Here is a 14,763-nt window from a genome sequence, read left to right as displayed (position 1 = left end):
AAGTAAATGGAAGCTAGATGGGCAGTCAACAGTGTCCACACTAAATAGCTTATGCAAAACCCTGGATCCATTAGAGGAAAGGAAGGAGGTTCAGAGTGGCTATGGTATCATCAGAGAGGAGACAGTAATATGAAGTAGGGCCATAGGGTAGACAAAGGTCAACTCCTGTAGGTATTATGGTCGTGGTGAAGAGTTTAAATTTTATTTGAAGCATGATGGAAAGCCATAAGAGTGTTTTAATCAGAGTACTTTAGTTATTGCAGCATGATCTGGCTGCAGTGTGAAATAAACTGGGCTTGTGTGCTGGAAGCAGAGGACAGAGTACATCACTAGGTCATTTCAGGGTGCATTTACTATATCTTTCTAAATTTCATTTGGCATGCTTTAAGAGAGAAGTGGTTCAACTACTTTTTAAAAGGGTTGTTATAAGTTGTAAATGAAAAATGTGCAAAAGTAATTTTGAATTCTGTGTTAAAGAAGTGGTAATAAATACACTATCGCTGGCTCAGTCTCACTTAGTTGCCTTCTCAGTCTTACCCTTCCAGACCAGCCCCATACTAATTGCTCCTTTCCCTGAGATCCTATGATGTTTCATGCCTGTAAAAACATTTTAGTCATAAATTTCATAATTATGACAGTGTATAGTAGCATGCACATGTATAGTACATTATAATTTTAAAAGTTTTCAAATAGACACATTCACATATACTAATTATGTGGTATGCGTGTATCTTCAAACAGATTTTCATTTATTTTTATAAATTTTTTATTGATATATAATATTTGTACCTATTTACAGACTACATGTGTTATCTGGATATATGCATACAAGGTGTAATGATCAAATCAGGGTATTTAGGGTATCCATCAGCTCGAATATTTATTATTTCTTTGGGTAAAGAACATTTCAAATATTCTCTTCTAGTTATTTTGAAATACACAGTATACTGTTGTTAATTATAGTCAGCCTACTGTGCTATCAAACACTAGAATTTATTCCTTCTATCTAACTGTATGTTTGTACTCATTAACCAACCTCTTTTTATTCCCAGTCCCCCTCCTCTGCTCACCAATGCACATTTCCCAGCCTCTGATATCTATCATTCTACTCTCTACCTCGTTGAGATCAACTTTTTCAACTCCCACATATGAGTGAGAACATGTGATATTTGTCTTTCTGTGCCTGGCTTATTTCACTTAACATAATGACCTCCAGTTCCATCCATGTTCAACCAGATTTTAAGTGCAAGGCATACATCAACATTTCTAACACAGTATCTGGCACAAAGTAAGTACTTAATAATTATGAATTTTCTTTCTTTCTTTAGGGTCCGGCCCCTGCTTATATTTGTATTATTCTCCTCCTTTCTGCTCTCATAAACTACGCCAAGTCTACCCCAGTGAGGAAAACAAAAATAGGCATTTAATCAGTAGTTATTGAAAGAATGGTGCACTTTTTAAATAATAGAAGCTTTTAAATTAGCGGCATTGAAGTAAAAAAGCAAATGACAGAAAAACTTTAAAACAATATGATTTTCTGTTGCATAATCATTAGCTTGGAATGATTAGTGGATTTTAATAAATTCTTTACTGCTTTGGCTTTTCCCTGGAAATTCCTTTAGGAAAAGCTGGAAACAGAACTAGCACATTGCCTCCAATAAATTCTGAGCTTGAAGGAGACAGAATAATCTACAGAAAAGGGCCAGCAATTTAGGTAATATTTATAAATGTAATGCATTCTCAAAAACAAGTGAGTAGAGCAAAGTTTGCATGCCAAAAAAGGAATGAATCATTCAAATGCATACACTGCACCTACTGTACACATGCAAGGAGTCTTAGCATCTGACTTTCTCACAGATTCTGGCTGAGCCATTAATACTCTAAAAAACATCCAAGATTAAACAGTTCAGACCCTGAATCACTTTAAGCAATGTAAAGCAATAAACCTTCAAGATGAAAGACAAATAAAATGACAGATTTCACTGAAAAGCCATATACAGACTATGTTTATGTTTGATTTATTGAACAAAGGGTGAAAGCCAAAAACCACCCTTGTTACCCTTGTTTGGTAATACTAATAGAGCTATTGAAATCACATACTGCATAGTGTTAAGAAATAAACATTATCAATTTTCCTGACACTGAAAAATAAAGCCGAAACTCAATTTAGGACAAATTTAAGGAGAAAAGCTAACAATCATAGAAGAAATAAAACAAAATAAAAATGTAATACAAATGTTTTATTACTTTACAAGTACAGGCAAGACTAAAGGTTCATAATTACATAATATTTAATGCTTAATTTTATTTTCTGTGGTACCTCTACAAGCCATCACTCATAAAAAATATTAAGAGGACACATTTCAATACCACATAATTAAAATAAATGTTGGTTGTTATACTTTGCTTACTTTGCATTTGTGATTTATACATATTCCTGAATACATCGTTAAAGCAATATATACTCAGTGGGAGAAGCAGCATCACCCCTGCAGGCCTCACAAATCATCTACAAGTGTTGCATGCAACACCATTTACTTAGAGCAAATGGTTGTTTTTCTATAAACATGTTATTTATGAGAGTATCAGATGCAATCTGCATAGTAATGTAGTCTTGTATTTCACAGAATTACACACATGCTTTAAATGGCTTTCTCTCTCTTTCCCTCCACCCCCAATTAGCTCCATCTTCATTTAGATCTCCACCATGCAAATCTCTCTCCACTTATGGCTAAAATAGTTGAAAACAGCCATGAAGAAATAATTCACATCACAAAAACATTCTAAGCCCTGACAATTTCAGGTCATCCTTTATTCAATCACTCTATTCCCACAAACAAAAACAAAAACAAAAGGCCTCCTGAATTAATCTATATAAACTATTAAACAGACCTATACACAGTACGGGCTGCCAAACTTATGAAGAGCAAATTCAAAATAATGATATTAACATACTAAAGAAAAAAATTCAAATCTGGAAGCAAGGATCTAGATAACAGTAGTTTATCTGAGAGCAGCAAGATACTCTGTTGCTTTTGTTTGCCAATATTCATATGCATATTATGCACCAAATAATCATGTTTTAGTCTATATCTTCACCCAAAGGCATACAACCTCCTGCATGCTTTAAGTGTATTATCTGCCTTAAACTTGCCTCTGAGAAGAACAGATATGCATTATGGAGTTAGGCATTGTCACAGCTCAGTGGCTGGGTGCCATAATCTGTGACACTGCCTAGCAACCTCCCCACATCACAAGGAACACAACAATGCACTGGGTTGTTTAAGGAGAGCAAGACACAATAAAAATTTACATAAATGACTTTATAAAGGGCAAATGGATTCATTTGCTTAATATACAATACTATGGTCCATTAAAGATTTTCATAAGTAAACAAAAATACAATACAACTTGCATTCTGATGAGTAAAAAGCCTTTTATTGCCTGATAGTTATATAGTTTTTATATACAGTTACTTTTATGTGTGTTATTCTGCCAAAACTTTGATTCACCAATATGCTTATAGAATATCGTATTGAAATATACTTCATGAAAGGAAATACTTTTTTTAGTGATTAATCAGACTTGGGATCCTTGAGCATTTTATTAACTAAGCTGAATTAACTTCAAGAAATCACTGATTTCTCATCATCTGTGTGCTTCTATGAACTGAATTGTATGCCCCCCAAACTCGTATATTGAAGCCCTTGCCCCCAGTATAATGGTCTTAGAGATGGGACCCTCGGGAGGCAATTAAATTTAGGTAGGGCCCTCAAGACGGGCTTAGTGCATGCACTTATAAGAAGAGACACCAAAGCACTCTCTGTCTGTCCCTCTCCCTGTCTCCACCATGTGAAGAAGCAAGAAGGCAGCCATCTACAAGCCAAGAAAATAACTCTCACCAGAAACCAGCCATGCTGGCACCCTGATGTCACACTCACACTTCCGGCCTCCATAACTGTGAGAAAATAAATTTCTACTGTTAAGCCACCCAGTATATGGTACTTTGTTATGGCAGCCCAAGCAGACTAATAAAAGACCTGTATGGGAACATAAATTCTGCAGAATATATAGGAATATCCTTAAAAATAATAAAATATTTGCATCTCCTCATGTTCATTTTCACCATTATTTTTATTACATTATTTTTTAAGACTAATGTTTTCATTGTTTACACATTTTTAAAATTCTTATAGATGTAATATATGAGTATTTTTCCCATAAGTCTATTATTTCTAGACTATATAATAAAACATTTTAAATTATATAAATCAAATACAGAACACTGTTCATTTATCTTTAGCATCAAAATTTACTTATCTAGGTCAAAATCTTTGCAAGATTTACAAGGTGAGGAATAATCTTTAAAGTAAAATTTAAAGACCAAAGCAGAAATTTTAATGAATTTATACATAAGAATATGGACATTTTCAAAGTACTTTTAAAGAAACCACCAGACCAAATGGAGTGACTGACCTTGTTTGCCTGGGACCATCTTGTTTTAGCACTGAAAGTCCTCTGTCCCAGGAAGCCCCTTATTCCAGGGCAAACCATGATGGTTGGTCATCCTACCAACACGTTACTATGTCATTTTTATCACAGGGCATGAAGTAGCTATGGTTCATATTTTCTAAGGACCCACAGCAAATAGGTTTTTTTTTAATAGTTACATATATATCTGCATCAGATGTTAATTAACCTTTATCCTATACAAAATCTGGAACCTTAAAACTAAAAGGGACCCTAGAAATTATTTTGCCCCCGACTTATGTTACAAGTAAACAGATTACCAATTAAGAGAATAGGACTGTGAATTGACTATAACGAGAACTCTCTTCTCAGGTTTGTTCTCACAGAACTTTTTGAGGATATTCTATCAGGTTGGTGCGAAATCGCAGTTTTTGCCATTGAAAGTAATGGCAAAAGCCGCAATTACTTTTGCACCAACCTAACAAAAAATAATACTGAAGAAATGTCTGATGACTCCAAAGTGGTGAAGAAATTAGAAGGTAGTGTACTATTTTTTTTTTTTTTTTTTTTGAGACAGGGTCTCACTCTGTTGCCCAGGCCGAAGTGCAGTGGTGTGATCTCCATTCACTGCAACCTCCACCTCTCAGGCTCAGGCAATCCTCCTACCTCACCCTCCTGAGTAGCTGGGACACAGGCACGCACCACAATGCCAGGGTAATTTTTGTATTCTTGTAGAGATGGGGTTTTGCTTTGTTGCCCATGCTGGTCTCAAACTCCTGGGTTCAAGGTAGTGCACTTTAATATATAAATTCAATGTGATTATAAGATTCTTATGAGTAATTTTCTTCAATTTAGATAAATCTTATAATTCATGCGGGTAAATGCCCAATAATTGTTAAGACAACTGTGAAAAAGAAGAAGAGGGAAGGAGGAGTTGTTTGCAAGATGAACAAAAGTCACAATAGTTAATTCTCTATGATGCTATTGCTGTGTGTATAAATTGTTCAGTAGAATATCAATACATGAGCATGAGGAAAATGGAAGGACATATCTACAGGTGTTAACATGACAAATATGAGACATGGGGTGCTGATGTTATAAAAGTTTGTAGGGGAAGAGTCTATTGATAAAAAACTGAATGTATGATACGATCCCATCTGTGAACAATGACGGAAGGATGTATGTATATACATATGCATAAAAAGATGCCTAAGGCTGGGTGCGGTGGCTCATGCCTGTAATCCCAGCACTTTGGGAGGCTGAGGCAGGTGGATCACAAGGTCAGGAGTTCGAGACCAGCCCGGCCAATATGGTGAAACCCTGTCTTTAATAAAAATATAAAAATCAGCCGGGCATAGTGTCAGATGCCTGTAATCTCAGCTACTTAGGAGGCTAAGGCAAGAGAATCACTTGAACGTGGGGGGCAGAGGTTGCAGTTAGCCAAGATCGCACCACTGCATTCCAGCCTGGGGAACAGTGGGAGACTCCATCTCAAAAAAAAAAAAAAAAAAAAAAAAAAGATGCCTGAAAGACTATGAACAACAAAATGATAATGGTTGCTTATTTCAGGGTAAAAAGGTTGAATGCGACCTTTATTTTCTTCCATATAGTATTATTTTTAAACTGCAGCTACTCTAGCCCTAGGCTTCTATGATTCAAAAAATTAAAAACCAGTGGATATATTTTGATTTGTCTTACATCATCTGAGAAAGAATATAAGACATTCAAAAGTCTAGATGTGCTTGGATTAAAAATTCCTATTTGTGGATGTTGGCTGTGCTGGTTGAAGAGTGGCAAACTCACCAAACCTCCTCCATGGCTGATGCTGATGTAAATCCAAAGGCCTACCCTCTCGCAGATGTCCACCTCACCAAGAAACTACTGGACCTCGTGCAGTAGCCATGTAACTACAGGCAGCTTTAGAAAGAAGCCAAAGAGGCCACCAAAACCCTCAGTAGGGGCATTTCTGGGTTCATTGTGGGGGCTGCAGATGCCAAGCTGATGGAGATCATTCTGCACCTGCAGCTGCTGTGTGAAGACAAGAATGTGTCCTACGTGTTTGTATGCTCCAAACAGGCCCTCGGGTGGGCCTGTGGGGTCTCCAGACCTGTCATCGTCTGTCCTGTCACTGTCAAAGAAGCTCACAGCTCAAGCAGTAGATCCAGTCCATTCAGCAGTCTATTGAAAGACTTAGTCTAACTGGTGTGAAATGGTATCTCACTGTGGTTTTGATTTGCATTTCCCTGATGACCAGTGAAGATAAACATTTTTTCATGTGTCTGCTGGCTGCATAAATGTCTTCTTTTGAAAAGTGTCTGTTCATATCCTTTGCAACAGTGGTGATCATTAAAAAGTCAGGAAACAACAGATGCTGGAGAGGATGTGGAGAAATAGGAACGCTTTTACACTGTTGGTGGGAATGTAAATTAGTTCAACCATTGTGGAAGACAGTGTGGTGACTCCTCAAGGATCTAGAACTAGAAATACCATTTGACCCAACCATCCCATTACTGGGTATATACCCAAAGGATTATAAATCATGCTACTATAAAGACACATGCACACATATGTTTATTGTGGCACTATTCACAATAGCAAAGATTTGGAACCAACCCAAATGTCCATCAATGATAGACTGGATTAAGAAAATGTGGCACATATACACCGTGGAGTACTATGCAGCCATAAAAAAGATGAGTTCATGTCCTTTGTAGGGACACGGATGAAGCTGGAAACCATCATTCTGAGCAAACTGTCACAAGGACAGAAAACCAAACACCGCATGTTCGCACTCATAGGTGGGAATTAAACAATGAGAACACTTGGACACAGGGCAGGGAACATCACACACTGGGCCCTGTCAGTGGGTGGAGAGCTGGGGGAGCGATAGCATTAGGAGAAATACCTAATGTAAATGATGAGTTAATGGGTGCAGCACACGAACATGGCACATGTATACATATGTAACAAACCTGCATGTTGTGCACATGTACCCTAGAACTTAAAGTATAATTTAAAAAAAAAAAAAGAAAAGAAAGACTTAGTCTAAAGCTGTGGCCTCTGCCACAATCTCCTGCTGACTCCATTCTCTGAAGTTGTGTATCATATTACCTGTGCTAGCGGGTAGAATTTTCGACTATTTTCTATTGTTATATAATATTTTAATCTGTAAAGCTAATTTCTGGAATTTTGTATTTTTTTTTTTTTACTGGGTTTTTTCCCCTTCTCTCTTTATACACACACATACTCTCTCTCTGCCATCCATTTTTTTTTTTATCCTCTCTTTTGGAAAAAGAACAAATGCCCAGAATGGACAGAAGCAGAATGATGGCACCATTCAAAGGCAGGAAGAGCCAGGAGAGATCTGATGGAGTCAGGATAGAGATCTGGTTCTGGCTTTCATCCACTAACCTCCTACTCTGTGCAGGGTATATAATGGAAGTAAACACCACCCACTTGTATCCCTTGTTCCTGGCATGCGGAATCATCCATACCTGTTAAAATGCTGAAGGAGTTTCCTTTGATCTCTAGGGGATTATGTATCATTTGAGGGAGGAAGCACGCGTTCTGTGAGGTTGTGAGGCTTAGGTCTAAGCATTGTCATTTACTAATGTACCCCTGCTTTTGCTTTTGGTAATATAATCTTATGTTCTCCCTGCCAACCTTAACCATGCCCCTGAGGGTGGCAGGGCAGCAGCACCCCAGAGAGATTGTGCTTAGGACCCCAGAGGTGGCCTGGGTGAGTGAGGATGGGGCAGTGGACATGGGTCTTGAAAGAGTCAGTAGAGGCGAGGGTAAAGAGCATGAACTGCTAGTGGCACGAAGGATTCTAAGGTTTAAAGACCTGGCTGGGAGCTAAAGCAGAGATGATGGAGTTCAAGAAAACACTCCCTCTCTGGTGAATGGGGATTTTTTTTCAGTGGACTCTTGGCACTAGCTCTAAGGGCCCTAACCCCTGTTTCCTGCTGCAGTATGGGTCAGATATATTCTTTATCGCATGAAGAGGGTGCTTACATGTACAATTTTGTGAATATCCTATCAAATAAATATGTTCCTTTTCTAATTTAAACAAAAAAAAAACCTGCTTGACAATTGATCTATAAACTGGCGTATTTGACATAAAATTAATATCTATCATGTTTACAAACCTAATCCTGCACATAGCTGGACATAGAAAAAATAAAAATAACATTTTTTTCTGAATTTGAAAGTAACATACTGTAAACACATAAAATAGAATTTACAATTTAAGAGAAAAAATTACAATATACATTTTAGTTTATACCATTTCAGTACATATATGTGTGTAAATATATACGTACTCATGTATTTATACAGGAATATATGCGTATATGTTTGTAACCTGTGTTTTTAACTAGAGAGTGTATGAGAAACTTTTTGTGCCATTAATTATTCATACTAATATTGGCAAGGCTGCATAGTACTACACAGTATAACTAACAAGATGATTTATTTCACTATATTCCAATTTGAGCATATGTAATATAATTTTCCTAAATTTTTACCATTATAAATAACACAGCAGTAAATATCCTGATAATAATTTTTTGGGGGAGGATGGGGGACGGGGTCTAGCTCTGTCACCCAGGCTGGAGTACAGTGATGCAATCTCAGCTCATTGAAACTTCTGCCTCCCAGGTTCAAGCGATTCTCCTGCAACAGCCTCCCGAGTAGCTAGGATTACGGACGCCCGCCACCACACCCAGCTAATTTTTGTATTTTTAGTAGAGATGGGGTTTCACTGTGTTGGCCAGGCTGGTCTCGAACTCCTGACCTGGTGATCCACCCACCTCGGCCTCCCAAAGTGCTGGGATTACAAGCGTGAGCCACCACGCCCAGCCAATATCCTGATAATAATGATCTAGGTGCATCTATAGTTATTTTATGTGACCAAATAATTTTGCTACTTTGATTTCATCTAAAAGGTATAAATGTTTTTTGGCTTTAAGTATATTATGCCAAATTACCCTGGAGGATTGCATACTCAAAAATATTGGGCATTGTCACTTTTTAAAAAGATCTTGGACACCTCATATTTATGTCAAATCACTCTAATGGGTAAAAATACTTTTATTTAGAAAGCTTTGTGATGTACTATTTACAAAAGATCACCTTTAGCTATCTTCTCAGTATTTGCATAGAATGATGTACAAAAAAAGTTCACATTTTGATGATGATGATTTCTAGGTGGTAGAGATTTCAAGTTATTTTTTAACTTTTCTATTTATACTTATTGTCTTTCTAAATTATTTATAAAGAACATGTTGCAGGTTTTCAAATTTTTATTTTAGGTTTGGATACATATGAATGTTTGTTACATAGGTAAACTTGTGTCATGGGAATTTATTGTACAGATTATTTCATCACCCAGGTATTAAGCCTGGTACTCAATAATTATTTTTTCTGCTCCTCTTCCTCCTCCCACCCTCCACCCTCAAGTAGAACCTACTGTCTGTTGCTTCCTTTTTTGTGTTCATAAGTTCTCATAATTTAGCTCCCACTTATAAGTGAGAATGTGTGGTATTTGGTTTTCTGTTCCTGTGTTAGTTTGCTAAGGATAATAGCCTCCAGCTCCATCCATGTCCCTGTAAAGGACATGATCTCGTTCTTTTTTATGGCTGCATAGTATTCCATGGTGTATATGGACCACATTTTCTTTATCCAGTTTGCCATTGATGGACTTTTAGGTTAATTCCATGTCTTTGCTATTATGAATAGTGCTGCAATGAACATTTGTGTGCATGTGTCTTTATGGCAGAATGATTTATATTCCTCTGGGTATATACGTGGTAATGGGATTGCCAGGTCAAGTGGTATTCTGTTTTTAGCCTTTGAGGAATCGCCATACTGCTTTCCACAATGATTAAACTAATTTACACTCCTACCTACACTGTATAAGTGTTCCCTTTTCTCTGCAACCTCACCAGCACCTGTTATATTTTGACTTTTTAGTAATAGCCATTCTGGCTGCTGTTAGATGTTATCTCATTGTTTTTATTTGCATTTCTCTAATGATTAGTGATATTGACCTTTTTTCACATGCTTGTTGGCCACATGTATGTTTTCTTTTAAGAAGTGTCTGTTCATGTCCTTTCCCCACTTTCTAATGGGTTGCTTTTTCCTTGGAAATTTGTTTAAGTTCCTTATAGATGTTGGATATTAGGTCTTTATCAGATGCATAGTTTGCAAATATTTTCTCCCATTCTGTAGGTCATCTGTTTACTATGTTGATAGTTTATTTTGCTATGCAGAAGCTCTTCAGTTCAATTAGATGCCATTAATCAATTTTTGCTTTCGTTGCAATTGCTTTTGGTGTCTGTCATGAAATCTTTGCCTTGTATCTTTGTCATAAAGCCTTTGCCGTTTCCTGTGTCCAGGATGGTATTGCCCAGGTTGTCTTCCAGGGTTTTTATAGTTTTGGGTTTTACATTTAAGTCTTTAATCTATCTTGAGTTGAATTTTGTATATGGTGTAAGAAAAGGGTCCAGCTTCAGTCTTCTGCATATGGGTAGCCAGTTATCCCAGTGCCATTTATTGAATAGAGAGTATTTTCCCCATTGCTTGTTTTTGTCAGCTCTGTAGAAGATCAGACGGTCATAGGTGTACAGCTTTATTTCTGTGCTCTCAATTCTTTTCCATTGGTCTTTACCACTATTTCTGTGCCAGTACCATGCTGTTTTGGTTACTATAGCCCTGTAGTATAGTTGGAAGTTGGGAACATGACTGCTGTTTTTACCAGGTCCCCATCCCAGTCTTCCTCACTGGGCAGGACCTCCTGACCAGGACCTTTAGCTACCTTTAGCCAGTGTTTTCTTGCCTACAGAGGTTTCAAAACTGGACAGAGCTCTGAGAGGGAAGGGTTGGCTGCCATCTTTGCTGTTTGGGCAACTTAGCTGGTCCAAGCTTTGGAGAGTCTGAGGCAGCCAGGGATTAGAACAGACCCCCAGCACAGCACAGCTACTCTATGAAAATATGGCCAGACTGCTTTTGTAAGCAAGTCCCCAATCCCTTTTCTCCTCACTAGGTGAGACCTCCCAATGAGGATCTTCAACTGCCTCCTACAGGCATTCAGAATGGCAGCAGATCTGTACCTTTCTGGGATAGAACTCCCAGAGGGAGGGGCAGGTTGCCATCTTTGCTGTTTCACAGACTTTACTATTGATACCTCCAGGTACTAGAAAATCCAAGGTGACTAGGGACTGGAATAGACCCCCAATCCTTTTCCAGAGGGCTTCCACAGCAGACCTATGGAAGAATGGCCAGACTGTTACGTGGTTGCCCGTTCCCAAATCTCTTCACCAAGAAGATCCTCCAGGCCTTGGTCTCTGGCCACCCCTTGCTGGGGATATTGAGCCAGTACCAACTCAGAAACTCCCTGAACAGAGCCTTCAGGGGCAAATGAAAGTCTCTCTGTCACTGCCTCTGCAATGGGACTGCCCCTGCTACCTCAGACTAATGAAGGAGCAAAGAATCTAAGTGCTTTATTCACACTTCCAACAAGCTGCAGTCGATCCAAGGGGAGGAGGCCAGTCCATCTCCCACAGGTCTCACCCATTCCCCCTGTTTCTCACTAGACAGGGAACCGCTGGCTTGGGCCCACAGCACAGGCCCTTCATCCTGGGCTTACTGCACTGAGCGACTGCTGACCCGCATCTCTCTGGGCTGGAGCCCTCGGGAGACAAGCAAAATATCCTTGGCCATACCACTACTAAGGTCTTTTCCTCTGTTGTCTCCCAGACAGGGAGGGAACATAAACTCTGAAATCATCCCAGAGCTTCAGTGGGCAACCTAGGAGTGCCAAGTCATGATCTACAGCCAGCATTTAAGGGGGAGAGGAACTCACACTTTCAGGGCATTAAGAGGGAATATGACTGCAACTATGAGGAAACACAGGGGAGCCAAAAAACCGAGCAAGTCTACTAACTGACCAATAAGCCTAAAGGCCACCTACTGGATCACACCCCAAAGCTTCATCACCAAAAGTACCTGCTAGCCTATCGCCCTCTGAAATGAGAGACAAGTCAGCTTCAAATAAAGACCCTGCACAAAGCCTTGGCCCTGTGAAAACATCTAGAAAAGATGTCTACCAACTGTACTCAATCCACACTGAAGTTAAAGTAACACCCACATGCAAGATGAGAAAGAACCAACGAAAGAACCACTCTAGTAACTCAAGTGGCCAGAGTAGCCTATGTCCTCCAAACAACTGCACCAGTTATCCAGCAAGAGTTCTTAACCAGGCTGAGCTGGCTGAAATCACAGAAATAGAATTCAGAATACGGATAGAAACGAAGATCATCAAGATTCAAGAGAACAGCAAAACCCAATCCAAGGAAACTAAAAATCACAATAAAACGATACAGGAGCTGACAGATGAAATAGCCAGCATAAAAAAGAACCTAATAGGTCTAATAGAGCTGAAAAACACAATATAAGAATTTCACAATGCAATCACAATTATTAACAGCAAAATAAACAAAGTTGATGAAAGAATCTCAGAACTTGAAGACTGGCACTTTGAAATGATAGTCAGATAAAAATAAAGAAAAAAAATAAAAAGGAATGAACAAAACATCCGAAAAGTACAGGATTATACAAAAAGGACAAATCTATGAATCACTGGCAAAGGGAGGAGAAGAAAGCAAAGCAAACAACTTGGAAAACGTATTTCAGGATATCATCCATGAAAACTTCCCCAACCTTCTAGAGAGGCCAAGAGTCAAATTCAGGAAATACAGAGAATCTTCTGCCAAGATTTCTATACAAGATCATCTTCAAGACACATAATCATCAGATTTTCCAAGATTGAAATGAAAGAAAGAATGTTAAAGGCAGCTAGAAAGAAAGGCCAGGCCACCTACAAAGGGAATCAGGCTAATAGCAGACCTCTCAGCAGAAACTCCACAACCCAGAAGAGATTGGGGGCCTATATTCAATATAAGTAGAGAAAAAAAATTTCAACCAAGAATTTCATATCCAGCAGTTTTTAAAATAGTTCATTGAAAATATCCCCACCATATGAAACAAGAGATTAAAATATATTCACAAGAATTATAGCAGCAATAACAATGGTAGTAGGAGTAAGTACTCTGGCTTTTTTTTTTTTTTTTTCCTTTTTTAGAGATGGCATCTTGCTATGTTCCCCAGGCTGGTCTTGAACTCCTGGGTTCAAGTAATCCTCCTGCCACGGCCTCTCAAAGTGATTTGATTATAGGTGTGAGCCACCATGCCCAGACAACTTTCTAAAATTCTTGGATACCAAAAGCATCAACTCATTTTATTGTTAGTTATAATCAAACTGACAATTTCTGTGCATTTCTGCCAAGTACAAAATTTACCTACATATAAAAACCTGGCCCAACTGTACTCAACAAGACAAAATAAAAACAGTTGAGTTAACTAAAACAACCATTTATGGTAGGAAGAAATGTTTATATAAGTGAAATAAGTATCTCTTGGCCCTTAATCCTTTAATTTCAACTGGTTATCTAGCCATTTTGCTAGATATTTAGACTACTGCTAAAACTTCATGCATTCTGAAATGGTGATATATATTGGTGCCATCTGTTAAGTGGTACTTTTATATCAAATTATTTTGTTTTCAACCTCTCCTTTACTCAGTCTTCCCTGGCATAACATGTGCAATAGGAGTACAGGCTAGAAGTTAGATTATACCAACTTAAACAACGATCTTTTTTAACGTTGAATCAATTCAGTTTCTTTACTTGCCAGCAACAGAACTTAATTCTAGTTAAATTAAGCAAAATACATATTACTAAACTAAAACAAAAAAAGATGTTATTACATGCATTGTTGTAAGTGGGCCACTCAAAGATCAATAAAATGAGAATGGAAGCCCAGACATGGCTGACCAGAACACAGCGAGCCAAAAGAACTAGGAAAACAGAGGAAACTGGGAGAGTCTGGCCACTATGATGCTGACATTGCTAGTGATATCAATAGTCTCTGACCATGTCCTCAATCATTCTCTCAAGACTTAAAGTCCCTAAAGAGACAGCATCCTATAGGCCAAACTTAGATCATGTAATTGCTGCTTGGCTACCAGGGTGAGAGGCTGGCAACTGGAAATAACTGCTCACCATGAATACTCACAGTGGAAGAGGGGCAATCTGTAAACTAAAATCAGGGCACAATTCTAAATGGGAATGGCTGTCGAGCATGATAAATGTTCACTGCAAATGACTGAATTTAGTACTAACATACCTTCTTCCCTTGATTCCTCCCCTAACTCTTAGATTAGCCTTTTTCAAG

The 14,763-nt window shown here is 38.2% G+C and overlaps 1 long non-coding RNA gene and 1 pseudogene across 1 annotated transcript in view; one reads left to right on the top strand and one right to left on the bottom strand.

Annotated features, from left to right (window-relative positions):
• The window catches only part of LOC129533599 (uncharacterized), a 762,991-nt gene that overhangs the window by 533,325 nt on the left and 214,903 nt on the right, over nucleotides 1-14,763 (bottom strand). The window lies entirely within an intron of this gene.
• LOC101140490 (NHP2-like protein 1) lies at nucleotides 6,257-11,967 on the top strand (annotated as a pseudogene).

The sequence above is a fragment of the Gorilla gorilla genome, chromosome 4 (assembly GCF_029281585.2).
Source record: "Gorilla gorilla gorilla isolate KB3781 chromosome 4, NHGRI_mGorGor1-v2.1_pri, whole genome shotgun sequence".
NCBI lineage: Eukaryota > Metazoa > Chordata > Mammalia > Primates > Hominidae > Gorilla > Gorilla gorilla.
Note: the sequence above shows the minus strand (reverse complement) of the source record. Positions and strands in the feature narration are given on the sequence as shown.